The sequence below is a fragment of the Sus scrofa genome, chromosome 11 (genome assembly GCF_054392235.1).
Source record: "Sus scrofa isolate SSC_HxYL_T2T_F1_AM1 chromosome 11, Sscrofa_HxYL_maternal_Yorkshire_Landrace_v2.0, whole genome shotgun sequence".
Taxonomy (NCBI): Eukaryota; Metazoa; Chordata; class Mammalia; order Artiodactyla; family Suidae; genus Sus; species Sus scrofa.
The window spans coordinates 84,535,280-84,553,035 of record NC_139393.1 but is presented as its reverse complement, the minus strand read 5'-3'; the positions used below and the strand labels follow the sequence as shown (position 1 = coordinate 84,553,035).

At 51.4% G+C, this 17,756-nt stretch overlaps 1 long non-coding RNA gene across 1 annotated transcript; it reads left to right on the top strand.

Annotated features, from left to right (window-relative positions):
* The first annotated feature begins 9,009 nt into the window (after positions 1-9,009).
* On the top strand, positions 9,010-17,021 carry LOC146398734 (uncharacterized). The gene is made up of 3 exons (XR_014819965.1): positions 9,010-9,144; positions 15,896-15,977; positions 16,686-17,021. It is a non-coding gene; the product is annotated as an uncharacterized LOC146398734 (long non-coding RNA).
* The last annotated feature ends 735 nt before the right edge of the window (positions 17,022-17,756 follow it).

Sequence of the window (17,756 nt, the reverse complement as noted above, 5' to 3'; positions counted from 1 at the left end):
TCGGGTCCCTGAGAGAGGCCAGGGATCAAACATCCCCAGGGATACTCTGTCCGGTTCTTAACTTGCTGAGCCACAACAGGAACTCCTGTATAATTCCTCTTTAAGGTCAATATTCTTTTAATTATCCTGCTACGATTTAACCAGAATAATTCTGCTACCCCCCAAAAATGTTTGTGGTCGTTCCTCACCTCACTGCAAAGTGCTATAGGTACTCTTTTGTGTTTTTATTTCTAAATCAGCGTAAGCGCAGTGGTGACATCTACGCTTTGTGGCTGCAGGTTCTGATTTGTGTAACTCATGCGGATACAGTGAACAAGCCTCACGTGTCGTAATAACTGCTAACCCAGGGCCTTTCCTTTCCTAGGAGGTTGGCGGCAGTTTTTCCATTACAGACTTCTTACTTTAGTAAAATAGCTATTTTATATATATATGTGTAGCACATCATAGGGGAAAATAGATCTTTTCTCATTTTAATTTTTGAAACAGAATACAGTGTCAGTACTAGATACAGACACCTGGATTAGAAAGAAGACTCTGGGAGTTCCCATCGTGGCTCAGCAGAAACGAATCTGACTCCGTGAGGACGCAGGTTTGATCCCCGGCCTCGCGCAGCAGGTTAAGGATCCGGCGTTGCTGTGGCTGTGGTGTCGGCTGGCAGCTGCCGCTCCAGTTAGACCCCTGGCCTGGGAACTTCCATGTGCCGTGGAGGCAGCCCTGAAAATAAAGAGAAAAAAAAACAGAGAAAGAAAGAAGACACTTGCGGATTCTCCAAGTGTCTCTGACAGATGCTTGCTTGTGACAGAAGGACCCACAGCACTTTAGGGGGCAGACCTGGCAGACAGACCTGAGCGGGGAGGGGAGGTTAACGTCTCCAGCAGCGAATGCGTGGCTGTCAGGGGGCCCCGGGACGAGGGGCAGAGAGGAATCCCCCTGGGAGATTCCTGCCAAAGACACACAACCTCCCTCCGCGCCTGGGTCCTGCCGAGGAGATGCCTGACCTCCATCTGCACCTGAGGAAGGATCCGACAAACCCAAAGGGAGAGAGAGCCGAAAAACGCCTGCCCAGGACTCTCCCAACCTGTCAAGGTCAGGAAGAGGGGCAGTCCCAGGTGGGGTGTCCAGGGAGACCCCACGCTCAGGCAGTGGGGCTGCTACTGGGAAGAGGCCGCGGGCAGGAAAAGATGAGAAGCGGAGAAGGCCTGCAGATCTGTGAACAGCGTCGGGACTGCTGTCCTGGTTCCGTCACTGCGGGGTTACTGTCGGGGACCGAGGTGGAGGGCACGGGAGAACTCTGTGCGGGTTTTACAATTTTTCTCTAAATCTGCGATCATTTTAACATAAAAAGCTAAAAAGAGAACCTCTGTGCTTTTATCCGCCTGGGTAGCAAGTCTCCCGCACTGTGTAACGTGCTCTAACCCACTTCCTTCCGTCTCAGGGGAGCTTCCCCCGCGCTCCAGCAGCGTCGGGGACAAAGGCGTGCATTTCAGTGCGCCTCCCGATGGCTTTCTTTGTATTTCGGCTCTTTGAACCACAGCTGGAAGTGCTTCCTCTGTGGAATTCGACTAAAATTGCTGCTAAGTTTGAAAGCTCAAAAGCTTCTGGCAATATATCAAACATTTAGTGAAATGTTATAATGTATTGCATTTAGGATCTTTAAAGTGGTAAAAAAAAAATTGTCTTCATTTTCATGTGTTTGATCCTCAAGTGTCTCTCTCATCTCGGTGATTTTATGCTACTATTAGCCAATATGTTAAGACACCACTTACACTTCGGGGAGAGTCATCCTGGACAGTGGGGAGAGCAAATCTGACTCAGTCTTGGTCACTCTGCATCCTGTGGCTTCGTCAGCTTGGAGCAGGTGTCCCCTCGTCTGTCTGCTGCACCCAAGAGACCGTCAATCTGCCATTCTGAGCAGGATTCTTTCTTTTTTCCCTTTCTTTCTTTCTTTAAGAGCCGAACTTGCAGCATTTGGAAGTTCCCAGACTAGGGGTCAAATGGGAGCTGCAGCTGCCGGCCTACTGCACAGCCACAGCAGCACCAGATGCAAGCTGCACCTGCAAACTACACCACAGTTCGTGGCAACCACTGAGTGAGGCCAGGGATTGAACCCACATCCTCACAGAGACCACTTCAGGTCCTTAACCTGCTGAGCCACAACAGGAGCTCCAGGATTCTCTTTTAAATCAGTGTTCCACTTGGCAGTGATTAGTTTTCCTTAACACCAGATAAGTTGCAAATCCAGTAAAAGACGCACCTAGGCTGTTTATGAGATTTTGAACAAGCCTCTCAGGAGCCACTGTTAGGCTCTGACCGAGACCTCCTGGCCAGGCCCCTGGAAAGCCCACGACAGTGACCCTCAACAGGCCAACTCAGTGAGAGCCCCAGGCCCACTCTGAATATTAAATGCTGATGCAGTTAGTTTCTTTGTCAGATGAAAGTAAATATCAATACAAGGCCGGATTATTTCTCTCCAAAGCCGTGCCGTCCTATAAAGTCACTGTGGCCACATGTGGCTATTTAAATAAAACTGTGAATTAATTGGTGGTCAATAAAATTAAAATTCATTTCTGCATTTTCATGAGCCGCGTTTCAAGTGCTCAGTGGGCAGAAGCTCCTGCGCTGCACAGAGCAGCCGGAGAACGTGGCTGGCTCTCCCGGGTTGCAGGGCTCCCGCGGGCTGCCCGGTGGGCCCACGGCTTCAGAGGAGCACCAGCGATCCTCTGGGCCTGAACCCTGGCATGGGCCTGAGCCCGTCCAGGGTTCGGGGCTCCCCGCCAGTGCACCTTCCTGCCTTCCGACCGTCCCTCTGTCCCATTGCTCTGTCCCAGCAGGTGCCGGGTCCTGTGGTCCCTGCTGACGTGTGAGAGCCCGCCAGGCATCACTGTACGCTTAGCAATGCCTGAAAAGACCAGCGGCTTCCTTGGGTCTAATTCCTCACAAGTCAAGCAAAACAATAGCTCGGGCTGCCAAAGCAGAGTGAGTAGTAGTGTTTTGTGTGTGTGGTTTATTACAGGGTGGCTTATTAAGGTGTCAAAGAAATCTAATGCTGGATGAAGACCCTTTGGAAGGCGTGACTGAGTCCACATGATGGAGGGGCAATGTGAGCAGGTGTCAGCTGCGGCGGGCTGCGGGGGTGGGGTGGGGGGTCCTGGAAGGAAGAAAAGGGCAGGTACAGAGAACCCCGGGCAGTGGCGGCAGGGTGAGGCCAGGTACGCTGTCCGGTGACGGCCCCGCCGGAAGCTGCAGGTGATTGAAAGGACGAGTCTGTCGTATGCCCACCTGTAGTCCCAGCATAAATTACTGTTTGCCTGGGCGAGGAGGCAAAGCCCACTTTCAAAGCTGGAAAAACCCAATCAGTGGGGACCGAGGAAAAAGCCGTCAGACAGTCAGCCAGCAATCCAACCCCCGCACCCAGTGAAAAAGAAAGTCCCCACTGTCAGCGGTCCCCAGCCAGGATGCACAGGCATGACATGGCCAGCTGTGCAGGTGAGGAGGAGGGCCGCCGTGATGAAATTTCGTCCCGTAGGAGAGCCGTCGTCCCGCCCGCTTGTCACCAGGCAAATGACAGAGGAGGACGAAGCTGGAGTTCTGCTCATTGTCACTTGCCTTGTGCTCCTGGAGGGAGAAAGAACGGCCTGGCCCTGGTGGACGTCAGAGCATGTATAGCTCGTTGCTTTAACAGGAAACAACATCTGTTTTCACTCAGATGTTGAAAAATAATATTTTTCAAAGTCTGGCTGAGCAATTGGGTTTTCTCTTACTGGCAAACCCAGCATGCTGCCTTATAAATTTCAAGCTAACACCTTTTTCTTAACTTATTCCTTCTGCTGACATATGGGGAAACAGAAAGGCTTCTATTTTCCCCTCCGCGCGTGGTCCTCTGACTGCCCTTTGCACCTGCTGGGATTTCCAGCGGCTCCGAGGGGGGAGGCTTCCAGCAGCGCCTTCTCCTCTCCCAGCCCCGACATGGCATCTCTCCTCGGTCCTGATGCCATACTTCCCTTCCTCGGTCAAAATCATGGCGGCCAGGGTGAAAGAGGTCTTTCTGGGTCCGATGGGGAAGAGAAGGCCACTAAGTTATTTATTTAATATTTTCTTTGGACGCACCCACAACATGTGAAAGTTCTTGGGCCAGGGCTTGAACCTCCACCACAGCAGTGATCAGAGCCACTGCAGTGACTGAACCAGGTCCTTAACCCATTCGGCCACCAGGGACCCCCCCTAAGTTACTTTTCAAAATGGGAGTATAATCTGCAGAATGCAGTAAGCTTACGGGTGCAGCCTGACGACTTTCCCACGTGTACACACCAGGTCAAGGCCGCCAACATCCTCAGCACCAGAAGTCTTCCCTCACGCACCTTCCTGGGCCATTGCCCAACCCACCCCAGAGGCAACAGCTGTTCTTTTTTTTTTTTTTTTTCAGTTTTTTAGGGCTGTACCCGCGGCATATGGAGGTTCCCAGGCTAGGGGTCGAATCGGAGCTACAGCTGCCGGCCTACACCACAGCCACAGCAATAGCAGATCTGACCGAGCCACATCCGTGACCACAGCTTGTGCCATTGCCGGATCCTTAACACACTGAGCGAGGCCAGGGATAGAACCCACACCCTCATGGATACTAGAAGGATTTGTTTCTGCTGGGCCACAGGGGATTCTGCAATAGCTCTTCTGATTTCGGCAAACACTGATGCCTCCCATGACCCGGGCACTCTGTATGGGCAACCGCGCTCTCAGCGCGTTAACCGCAACCATGAAACAGTGCCGCCACTTTGCAAAATTGTGGTTAGAAATGTCATTTTCCAGGAGCCCATTCCTGCTGGCAGCGTTCCTCCCGCAGTCCCTTTCCTGAGACTTCCTCCCGCAGTCCCTTTCCTGAGACTCTCAGCCCCAGGGCGACGGCTGTGAGCGTTGCTGACATTCTCCTGCTGTAAACTTCCATGCCAACAACTCCTTAAAATTGCGGTAACCCCAAGGCCACATGAACAGGAGGGACAATACCCAGTGTTGATGAGGACAGAGCAGCTGGAACTCACACTCGCTGCTCGGGGCATGTAAATGGGTGAAACGGCTTCGAGAAAGTGCATTGCAGTCTCTACAAAGCGGTGCAGACGCCTCCCCTGAGACAAGAGAATCTACTTCTAATTTATACCCAGCAGAGGGACACCTGTGCCCACCAAGGACGTGTGCCAAATTGTTCACGATAGCTTTAATTCTTAGAGCGGAACCGGCCTTACCCAAAGGCCGGGCAGGGGAGAATGGATAATTACTGAAACCCCATCAGTGAGGCAGAAGGGTGACAGTGACACTAGCAAGTAGCAGAGCCAGGGACTGAACCCAGCCCGGCTGTGCCGGAGCCTGGCTCTTATTAAAACATCAGTGGCTCCCGACTCCGAACACCATGTAACAGTCCAGTATTTTTATTAGGAGCAACGGGAATCAGGCCAGCTTAAATCAGAGTGGGATTTATTTGGAGGATTACAAAGATCTAAGCAGAAGGGGAAGGGAACGAAAGGAGAGAATGAAGAGAAAAAGCCAAGGACCTGGGGCTCCCGGGAAGGCGGGGGTGGGAGGGCGGCAGGCGCCCCAGGCGCCCCCTGCGGCCCTTCGTTCTTGCTCCGCCCCCTGCTGGTCACGGCCCCTCCTCCGCGGCTCCGCCCCCGGGCTCCCCTCCCAGAACCCCCTAAAAAATAAAGAGCTCCTACAGACAATAATAGTCAATTCCATTAAAAAAAAAAAAAAGAAAAGAAAAAAAGAAACCGCAAGGGGCTTCAACAGGATTTCACCAAAGACAACAGCAAAATTGCCAATAACATGTTTTTGAAAAGCTCTCAACATCATTAAAATGCAAATGATTACCCCGAGATACACGCATCAGAGTGGCTGAAATTAAAAAGGGCAGAGACGTGGGGCTTCCAGATGCGGTTGGTGCGTGTGTGAATTGATGCCACACCTTGGGAAACACGTCGTTTACCGAAGCGAAAGGTATGCACGACCTGTGTCACAGCAATGTCCCTGCTGAGTTTATGCCTGGCCAGGACCCAGGGGCCTGCGTGCCATGGACAGGAGGGCACCGCACTCTGGGTGCGATTCCCTAAAGCCGTGACCCCCGTTTAACCATGACAACAGCTTCACACACAGACACTGAGGGGCAGCGTCCAAAATGCTGACAGCAAGCCTCAAACATGCCGAGGTCACTGGGAAACAGGAGCTTCTGGGAAACCGTCACAGACCAGAGGGAACCAGAGAGGCATTAACGCCAGACGGTGACAGGCTTCTCGGCAGCCTGGCAGCCACAGCAAAACCACCACAGGCTTGTGGCTTCAGCAACAGACTCACTTACCTCTCAGTCCTGGAGGCTGGGGAGTCTGCAGGGAGTGCACCTGCTGACCCCACGTCTGCTGAAGGCCCACTTCCTGGCCCACGGGCTGTCTTCTCGCTGTGGCCTCACAAGATGGAAGGGACAAGGGACTCTCTGGAGCCTCTTTTCTCAGGTCACTAATCCCACTCAACGGGGCTCCACCCTCTTGACCTCATCACCTCCCAAAGGCCCCCTCCTAACACCATCGCCCTGGGAGGTTAGAGCTTCAATGCATGAGTTTGGAGGAGACTCACATTCAGTCTGTACCACGAGAATCTGGGATGGGACCCTGAAATGGAAAAGGGACATTAGTGGGGAAGTGTAGAGTTTAATTAATAATCAGTTATCGGAGTTCCTGTCGTGGCGCAGTGGTTAACGAATTCGACTAGGAACCATGAGGTTGCGGGTTCGGTCCCTGCCCTTGCTCAGTGGGTTAAGGATCCGGCGTTGCCGTGAGCTGTGGTGTAGGTTGCAGACGCAGCTCGGATCCCGCGTTGCTGTGGCTCTGGCGTAGGCCGGTGGCTACAGCTCCGATTCAACCCCTAGCCTGGGAACCTCCATATGCCGCGGGAGCGGCCCAAGAAATACCAACAACAACAACAACAACAACAAAAGACAAAAAAAAAAAAAAATCAGTTATCTTTTTTTTGTTTTGGCCACATCCTCAACCTCCAGGGCCAGGGATGGAACCCGCTGTGCCCCCAGGGAACTCAGCAGTCAAGTATCTCTGTTGCCTTCTTGGTTGTGACACAGGTGATGAGGACAGGATGTTAGCCGTACGGGGACAGGGGTGTTCCAGGTGGAAACTCTGCAGACTTTTCTTTGTAACTTTAGAATAAAACTAAAGCTCTGGGAAAAGATAGCTAAGAAGGTTAGAATATTCTTTTCATCCCTACTTGGTCCTCTTCACCCAAAAGGAAGCTAGGAAATTAACTCATTTTATGTGCGCTCATGCAAAGAAAGATGGGACAATTTAACTGACCTCTGCTGCCACTGAGAAGGGTTTTTTACAAATGCATAAATCTGTAAACTGGGTAAACCTGGAGCTGTCCTGCGGCTGATTTTCCTCTTGTACATTTCCTAGGTCAGTGGCTGCAAATTTGAAACCGAGCTGGTGCCAGTGCTTCCCAAACTGTGTTCCGAGGGACACCAGTGTGTCGTGATGTGCTTTCTAGTCCAAGGATGCACAGGAACATTCTGGGGGATCCACGCGCCTGACGGGGTCCACCGCGCGCCGTCAGGGAGCAGCTCTGTGCCTTGGTAGAGCGGGGTTCCCATCGGCTGCTGAGATGAGAGGCTAGAACCGGAGTGGAAGTGAGGGGGCTGTGCCCACCGTGCCTCAGACTCAGGCTGTGCGGTGACACCTCGCCGTGCTCGCCCACTGGTACGAAAGAGGGATCATGTAAGGATGAAGTACTGCGTTTTAATCTCATTGAAGCGTCACTGTGTAGCGTCAGTTTCTGCCATACAGCCAGGAGACTCAGTTACACACACACACATGCCCATTCTTCCTCGGAATCTTTCCCCACACAGGCGATCGCGGACTGCTGGGTCGAGTTCTCTGTGCTGCGCAGCGGGCCCCCGTTGAGCACTCTCTCTTAGACCTCAGTGTGCGTAGGCCAGTCGCACACCCCAGGCCATCCCTCCCCCACCTGTCCCCCGCGGTGACTCTAAGTTTGTTTTCCACGTCTGTGAGTCTGTTTCGCTTTTTTAAGTTCATTTGTATCATTTTTTTAGATTCCACATAGAAGTGAAATCATACGGTGTTTGTCTTTCATATTTCACGTGAAATACCGTTTTGCATTTCGACGTACGTGTATTATTTTCTCAAACAACTACCTAGTTGTGAGGATACAACTATGTAAGCTGTTTGGATGCCATCCTTAAGAAGTGGGGCTGTCAGGTATTTCTCTGGGCCAAGGGTCACCAGGAAGAGTCACCTTAACACTGACAGGTGCCCTGAGCCTCCGAGGTTTGGGAACCTCGCCAGCAGGTTCCTCGGCAGAACAAAGGAGGTGGAACCAAGCCCCGAAAGCGCGAAACGTCATGCTGACTTCTTTCTGAAACGCTCCCCGTTAGTTTGCCAGGGCTGGACGGCCCGTTAAGCTTTAGCTCTCTCTCATCCCAAAAGCAAATACACACCTGAAAGTATTACTAAGAAAATCATCTTTTTAAAGCAGAGATCACTGCCCATCGAACAAAGCACATTCTCAGAACGAGGTCCAGGAGGGCTCTTCCCCAGCCCGCTGTTAGAGGCCCTCGGCCAGTCCATTCACTAAAGACCCCTTTCACTGCAGACCGAGTATATCTTTTTTGTAAAGTCAGAGCTCTCGTAGAAGCCAGAGGCAGCAGAAAACTAACACTTAGGAGCAAAGTTATAAGTGAAAAGCAAACAAAAGCGGAAAAAAAAAAAAATCACCATTCAGTGACAACTCAATTAACAACTCCTCTGGGGAAAATCTTCTGCGTGTAATCGCTCTCTGATTAAACCAGGAGGGCCGAAAACACCGCCTGGATCACATCTGACAGGCAGCCTGCGTTTCATTACAGCCCAAGGACGCCGGCGGCTGGACCAACCAAAGCGGCTTTTCGCATGCCCGCCCGGCGCTGTGCGCAGCCAGAGGGAAGTGACAGCGAACGCCTGCCCAGCCCACTTTCGCGTAACCCCAGCGTTGGAGCGGGAGTTTCCTGCTTTCCTGACTCCATCACATTCTGCTCCCGAGCTGATGCCTTCTTGCCAGTTCCCCCAAGGCTCTGGGCTCCCGTTTCCCCACCAGGAAATGAAGGTAATAATAATTTCGACTTCATGGTACTTCTGTAAAATTAAACTAACAAGTACGTGTAGAGCAGTCACAGCAATGCTCACAGGCCTCCATAAATATCGGCTGGTATCACCAAGACGAACGGCTGGGGGTTCCCATCCTGGCTCAGCGGAAACGAATCTGACTAGTATCTGTGAGGACACAGGTTCGATGCCTGGCCTCGATCAGCTGGCCAAGGATCTGGTGTTGCCGTGAGCTGTGGTGTAGGTCGCAGCCTCAGCTTGGGTCCTGCATCGCTGTGGCTGTGGTGGAGGCCGGCAGTTACAGCTCCGATTCCACCCTGGCCTGGGAACGTCCATATGCCACAGGTGCAGCCCTAGAAAAGACCGGAAAAAAAAAAAAAAAAAAAAAGACACACGTCTGATACAAAGCCACCGAGTCAAATGATGAGAGTAGTTTTTGACCTTTTTTTTTTTTTTTTTTTTTTTTTGTCTTTTGTTTTTTCAAGGCCGCACCCACAGCACATAGAGGTTCCCAAGCTCTAGGGATCGAATAGGAGCTGTAGCCGCCGGCCTACACCACAGCTGCAGAAACGTGGGATCCGAGCCGCATCTGTGACCTGCACCACAGCTCATGGCAACGCCGAATCCTTAACCCTCTGAGTGAGGCCAGGGATCAAACCCGCATCCTCATGGATACTAGTCGGGTTTGTTAACCACTGAGCCACAATGGGAACTCCTGTTTTTGACTTTTGAAATGTATACCTAAGTTTTCCTAAGGAAAATTTTAAGCCAATTTACCTTCTTTTGGAAGGGGCTTGTTTGCCTGAGTATAATCTATTTCAATTTTTAGAATTTTGCCAATTCGAACTATAGACCACAATCTTCTATTGCACCTGCCTCCAGTTCTGGATGTCGTTTGGTTTTCTACTGGTTTTGGTTTTTTGAGGTTGAGTAGTGTAGTATTCTGAAGCATTTTCTCCTGTAACTTCAACCCCCATTTCTGAATCTGACAGTTTGGTCTATTCTGGGTTTTTTGGCCTTTGATCGGGCCCTCCCCCTATGCAAGGCCCCCCCCCCCAACCTGCTCTCATCTCGGAGCCTCGGCCGCACCGATGTACACGCTGGCTTCCTGACCCCCTTGAGAAGTGAGGGACTTCGTGATCAACTCAGAAGGGTCCTCGGAGCATTTTTCTTGGGCTCTCTCTTCTATCGCCTGTCCCTCCTCTGGGGGGCCCTGCCTGCAGACGCCACTCTGGGGTTTGCCAGGCCCAGTGGGCCAGTCTTCACAGGACCTTCAGGAAACCAGAACACCCCTGAGGCCCGAGGGCCAAAACCACAGGAGCCATAAGCGGATGGGGCAGACAGACAGACCGCAGGCCTCTGAGCCCAGATGAGCGTGTTCACAGGCCCAGTCCAAGCATCCGGGAGCCTCACTGGTGGGAACCAGAGACGTCTCTCAAAAGACGTTCACAGGTGAACCCGCGGAGCCCCCCTCTCTGAAAGGCAGACGCCAGGACCACCCAGTCCCTCTCATCAAGAATTTACCCCCCGGGGCTCCTCCCAGTGTGTCTGAGACTCAGCGCACCGGGAAAGAGCTCCCCGGCAAGGGCCGCCCCTCGGGATCAGGGGCAACAATGCCACCCGCCACACCCCTTACTTCCTGCCGCCTTTCTCCTGGCCGCTCCGCCTCACCGGCCCTCCCCCCTGCCTCCGCAGGCACCCGCACCCTGTCCTGCGTCCCTGCCCGCTCTGCAAAGCCCCTGAGCCCTCTGAGCTGGCAGGGCACTCAGACTCCGGGCTGCGTGCTCCCCGACTCAGGCGGACCCTCCCAAAGTGGACAGACACCCTCCGGGGCCGCCGCCAGGGTCACTGCCTTGATCTCTAAAGCCAGAAGCCCCCTGCAGCCTTTAATTCAGGACTGTCAGCGGGCGTGGGAGAGGGTGCCCTCAGGTGGCAGCAGACCCTGGGGAAGGTGAGAGCACCCGCCTGCGTGGGATGCGCGGCCGCAGGTGCGGACATAGCAAGTGGGTGGCAGGCCACTCAGACTCCGGGCAGGTCTGGGCGAGGGCTTTCTCCCGCCTTTCTCCCAGTACATCCCGGGGAGGCCGTTGCAAAGTGACAGGGGCTGCTTAAATTGAGGTTCAGCTGTCCCATCGGTTTTTCTCCAGCAAAGGGAGCCCCAGCAGCGGGTGGTGCCGAGGATCCAGTGGCCTGCAGCTCCGTGGGCAGTTGTATAGGGCTGACCAGGCTTCGGGGCCAATGGCTGGAATACGGCATGCTGCCCCACAGGCCTGTGGCCTGCTGTCCAGGCTCCCAGGCCGGCAGAAGTGAGCTGAAAGGAGCCCTTGCTGAAGGAAGTGGTGGGCATCGTGGAGCCGGGGCACCAGGTCCAGCCTGGGGGAAGTTGTCCTGAGGAGCTGACCTTAGGGAAGTCTCAGGGTGCCACCAGGCAGGAGACGTCCTCTGGTTTCTAGGGCACACGACCCTTAATTTCACACACACACACTCCCCCGCTACCTGAGCCCCTGCTGACCTGAGATTCCGTGGTCTTATCAGAAAAGGTTTTGTTTCAAAATTCAAAGCCATTGAGTTCTGATCCGGTCAAAGTCTATTTTTTTTTTTTCTTTTTCGGCCGCACCCGTGGCCTGTGGCATGTGGAAGTTCCCATACTGGGGATTGAACCAGCACCTCCGCAGAGACAAGCCCATCATTAACCCACTGCAACACAGTGGGAACTCCAAAGTCAAAATTTTCATTAAAATTTCCACTAACTTTTTCTTTCTTTCTTTTTTTTTTCTTTTTTTTTTTTTTTTTGTCTTTTTTTGGACCCCACCCATGACATATGGAAGTTCCCAGGCGAGGGATCAATTCGGAGCTGCAGCTGCCAGTCTACACCACAGCCACAGCAATGCCAGATCCGAGCTGCGTCTGTGACCTACAACACAGCTCGTGGCAACACCGGATCCTCAACCCATTGACCAAGGCCAGGGATCAAACCCACAAGCTCATGGTTCCGAGTCGGATTCCTTTTCGCTGCGCCACGACACGAACTCCTCTCAACTGATGCTTAACCCATCTTGAAAACCTGGAACAAGCCATCTTCAACCCCAGATCCGAGGCCCCCTGGCCTGTCCGTCCCACCTGAAGCGGCTCCTCAAACAGGAGGGCACAGGTCTGGAAGGACTGGCCTCAACAGGTTCCAAAGACAGCTGCTCCCTCCGCCACTGAGCAGAGCAGCCTCCTCCGCCGCCGAACGTGCCAAGAACCCTTGTCAGACCCTGTTCCCACCTCCTGTCCCTTAGGCTCCTGCAGATCCACCTATAACCTGCAGACATACAGAAGGTTAGGAAAACAACTTAAAACTATAACATTTAGGGAGTTCCCATCGTGGCTCAGTGGTTAACGAATCTGACTAGCATCCATGAGGACTCAGGTTCGATCCCTGACCTTGCTCAGTGGGTTGGGCATCCAGCATTGCCATGATCTGTGGTGTAGGTCATGGACACAGCTCGGATCTGGTGTTGCTGTGGCTGTGGCGTAGGCCGGCAGCTGCAGCTCTGATTCGACGACTAGCCTGGGAACCTCCATATGCCCTAAAAAAAAAAGAAAAAAAAATATAACATTTAGTGTTTCTCATTATAAAATAACATTCATATTAATTAGTAATATTATGTAGGCAACTAAAAATAGAAAATGACAAAGTAGATTTTACTTTTTATAAAAATATCATAGATGTATTTTTAAAATTTTAAGAAGAGTTCCCATCATGGCTCAGTGGAAATGAATCTGACTAGCATCCATGAGGACGCAGGTTCGATCCCTGGCCTGTCTCAGTGGGTTAAGGATCTGGCGTTGCCATGATGGAGGTCACAGATGTAGCTTGAATCTCACTTTGCTGTGGCTATGGTATAGGCCAGTGGCCGTAGCTCCAATTTGACCCCTAGCCTGGGAACCTCCATATGCTGCAGGTGTGGCCCTAAGAAGACAAAAAAAAAAAAAAAAAAAAAAAAGCGATAATAAAATTAAAATTTTAAAATGAAAGAAGCAGCAAATACCCTTTTAAAATACTCAGGACATTCACAGAGGAAGAAACACCAATACACAAATGGAAATGAAAATTAATGACCTTCCCCTTTGCCAGCACAAAGACAGAGAGGGTAATGAGGCATTTTCTGGGAGCAATCTGACAAATCTGAGCAGCAGCTTGAAATAAGCACGGGGGCTGCCCATCTTTGTGTCATTTCAGAGACAAAATACTCTAAAGGCAAAAAATGCTCGTAGCCCACCAGCTCGAGGGACTCAAACTGGTTGATGGGGCTCGTCTTAAAGCCTGTTTATTTAAAATGGAATCCTTTCACAGAGATAAACCGTCATCCACTAGACTTATGCTCCTGGGGTTTTCCAAGTAGACTAATAAATAACACAATCAAAAGTTTTGACTCTTTAGTAGACACTAAAAGAGAAGGTGTACGAGTTCCCACTGTGGCGCAGTGAATTAAGAATCCAACTGCAGAGGCTCAGGTTGCTGCAGAGGGGCAGGTTCAATCCCTAGCCGGGCGCAATGGGTTAAAGGATCTGGTGTTGCTGCAGCCGAGGTTGAGGTCACAGCTCTGGCTTGGATCCAGTCCCTGGCCCAGGAACTTGCACATGCTGTGGGTGCAGCCATTAAAAAAAGAAGTGTATTTCGTTTCAAGATGCGAAGTTTGACATGTAGCCGTTAGAGCTACTTCACTGCCGGCTGTTCAGGATTGCCACCTCCCGACTCACTCTCTGCCGGTTTCATCTCCTGTGGTTAAGAAGCCAGTCTAGGACTCCTGTGCAGTTTCTCCCTGTATCTCAAAGTTCTGCTTCATAAATTTGATGCTTTTCAAACCTTTTCACTTTTAATTTCTAACTATTATTTTTATTTTAACTATCCTTAACTATTATACATATATATGTGTGTATATAAATATATGTGTGTGTATGTGTGTGTATATATATATATAGTCTCTTTAGGCTGTACCCGAAGCACATGGAAGTTCCCAGGCTAGGGGTTGAATTGCAGCTGTAGCCGCCGGCCTACACCGCAGCCACGGCTATGAGGGATCTGAGCCACATCTGCAACCTACACCACAGCTCACGGCAACACCGGATCCTTAACCCACTGGGCAAGGCCAGAGATCAAACCTGCATCCTCATGGATGCCAGTCGGATTTGTCTCTGCTGAGCCACGACGGGAGCTTCTCCTGGGTTGTCTTGACACATTCCCAACTTTTTGGCACAAGATGTTCCCGGCTCAGCTTATATTTGTCCTGCGCAGGCTGGAAGCAGCTGTTTTTCTCAGGAGTCCTTTAGTGGACAATGATATTAAAACCAAAAATCCAGGCTCTACTGGACTGTCATTGCTCCCAAGCCCTTTAGTGGACAGAACTAGGGAACATACCTGTGTGCCAGTCACATCTGTATCAATTTTCTTATCTATGCATATCGAAAGCCAGCAGCTCCTACTGGCATAACTAATTCTATTTTTTTGGTGTGTGTGTCTTTTTGCCATTTCTTGGGCGGCTCCCGCGGCATATGGAGGTTCCCAGGCTAGGGGTCTAATTGGAGCTGTAGCCGCCGGCCTACATCACAGCCACAGCAACACAGGATCCGAACCGCATCTGCAACCTACACCACAGCTCACGGCAACGCCAGATCCCTAACCTGCTGAGCAAGGCCAGGGATCAAACCTGCAACCTCATGTTTCCTAGTCAGATTCGTTAACCACTGCGCCACGACGGGAACTCCTGGCATAACTAATTCTACTTCAATACAACAGAGATGGCTTAAGCTTCTCTGCTTCCACATTTGAAATTGTGTACGCGTTTGGGATATGGCTCTCATGATCCAGGATGCGCTTACTTATTCATGCAGTTGCCTGTAAGACAAACCTCCTGGCCATTCAGACCACATATTTGGCATCGAGACGGGTGGCCCAACCACACAGATGTGCTCTCTCGCCAGCCCTGCCATACGTACCACTGAATTCTTAGCCCCTGGCCCCAAACACGCTCGTCACGTGTGCTGTTGTCTGACGCAGACCCAGGAGAAGGGCGGGAGATGTGTGTTTCTGCTTTGTCAACATTGACAACTGCTCTATCTTCATCAGCTGTTGCTCCCATTATAATTACAAAGCACAACGCTTCAGCTTGTGTAATTCTCTTTATTCTGAATTCCATGCTGTCTGAAATGAAAATTTACATTTTTAAACGATTTTTCGTCTTGCAGTGATTTTAGATTTATAGAAGAACTTGCAAAGACAGGAGAGTCCCATATACAATTCCCCGTTTCTCTAATGCTTACATCTTACATAACTATGGTATATTTGCCAAAATCAGCTTGACATAGGTGCATCACCGGTAACTAAGCCACTCTAGATTTTTTTTTTTTTTTTTTTTTGGCTGCACCAGAGGGTATAGGAGTCCCAGGGCCAGGGATCAAAGGCGCACCATGGCAGCGACCCGATCCACTGCAGGGACATGCAGTGACAACACCAGATCTTTAACCCTCAGAGCCACCAGGGAACTCCTGTTTCGTCCTCATTACAGTTCCAGGTTAGCACACTTTTCCACCCTAAGTGTTCTCCAGGCAGAAATTCTCAAGGGCTGCGCTGTAGTCCCATTAAGCAGTCCAGCGTACATTTTTACATCATTTTCCTACTATTAGATATTTAGTTTGGTATAACTTTTCTTTAAAACAGTTATACATAGTAGCATGTATAACTAAAACTGTCATGTATATCTTTGCAGGTCAATCAGATACGCCTCTGACCATCTCTGGAGGGAGGATGTGGGAGGGGCCGGAAGCCCACCTTCAAGGTCTCCGCCCAAGGTAACACACACACACACCCCCTCCCCCGGCTGTTACACCACTAATCCCCCCATCAGAGGAGGGGGCGCCTTCAGGGAAGGAACGGGAAGTTCTTCTGAGCTTTGTTCAAATTCTAGCAAAGGATTTAGCGAGCTAGGGTTTAGCAAACTAAATCCTAAATAGGATTCTGTCTAAATAGGATTTAGCCAACTGGGGATCCAGGGGCCCGTGAGCGCTTGAAATCCTAGGGCTCCCGGAGCTGACGCGGGCTCATCTGGAGGCCAGTGAAAGGTCAGATCCTCTCTCCTCACGGGGCTCGATATCCAGTGCATTGAAACGAGCTCTCTGGGTGAAACATCTGAAAGTAAAGCCTCAAGGAAAAGATACTGAGAATGATGAGTTTCCGTCGGGGACTGCCCTGGAGGAGGTTTGGGTGGCTGCCACCTGGAGGTCCCCACTCAGACCGGGAGGGACTGGGAGAAGGGACCTGGGAGCCTGGGAGGGTGTCAGCTTCCTAACACTGCCCGAGACCTGGCGCCTCCCAGGCCACACGGCTCGGGACTGACAGTCCTGGGAACGGTCGAGTCACCGCAGCGCAGCAACCCGAGCCGACAGGCCTCGGTGGCTCCCAAGTGCAGGTGTTTGGTCCCATTTTTTTCACTTGGTTTTCACAGAAACCGCCTTGGATTAAGCCTGGCGGGTGATACCATCCACCTGCCCCATTTTCAGATGAAAACACTGGGGAAGAGCCCCGCCGGGAAGTGGTGGAGACCCAGCCCTCAGGCCAGCACAGACACCATGCTGCAGTTCTTTGCAGAAGGGCCACTGCCAGGAGATCCTCCTGGGTGGCTCTGATGGAGGACACACAGCCTGGCCAGGCAGGCGCCCGCTGAGCCAGCGCTTCCCAGGCCCAGGACCTCACAAGACTCACTCCTACCCAAAGATGGGCCCCTGCAGTTGGCTCTGATCAGCATCCGTTGATTGACTGAAGACTGAAGGTCCCATCAAGAGGCAGGTGGAGAGGAGAGAGTCCTGGAGGCTGCTGGTCCACTATCCCCACCCCAGGTCTGCCAGGGCTTGGGTGGGGACCAGGAGAGGAGGGGCAGGGGGCCGGGGCACCTGGGGTCCAAGTGCCTTAGCACCTGAGTTTAGTGCCTTCGGGGCAGGTGCGCTTCCTGGTCAGATAAAACTTGGCGACATTCCAGCTATGACTAAAGGACCAAAAAACTTGTTTAGGACTATGGCTTGTGTTAGAAAGGCACCTGGACTAAGGCGCTAACTTTTCTTAATTTAATACAAATTTAAACCATAAATAAGCAGAGGGCTAAGATTCCTAGATGTCTTTCTTCCCATGGTCCAGCAGGGTGATGGCCTTGAACAGACATCTGTTTAAGTACATTTTTAGAAGATGAAGAGTTTCATTACCCCTTTCCCAGAACTTCAAAAGATACTTTATCACACACACTACTCCTTTTTTTTTTTTTTTTTTTTTTGGCTCTTTAGGGCATGTGGAGGTTCCCAGGCTAGGGGTCGAATCGAAGCTACAGCTGCCAGCCTACACCACAAGCAATGCCAGAACCGAGCCACATCTGCAACCCACACCACAGCTCACAGCAACACCAGGTCCTTAACCTACTGAGCCAGGCCAGGGATCGAACCCACAACCTTATGGTTCCTCATCAGACTCGTTTCTGCTGCGCCACAACGGGAACTCCCGCACTAGTCCTTAAATAATAAAAACTTACATTACCAACACTAGAGTATATAATAGAAGGGGCCATGAAATTAATTTTGAATAAT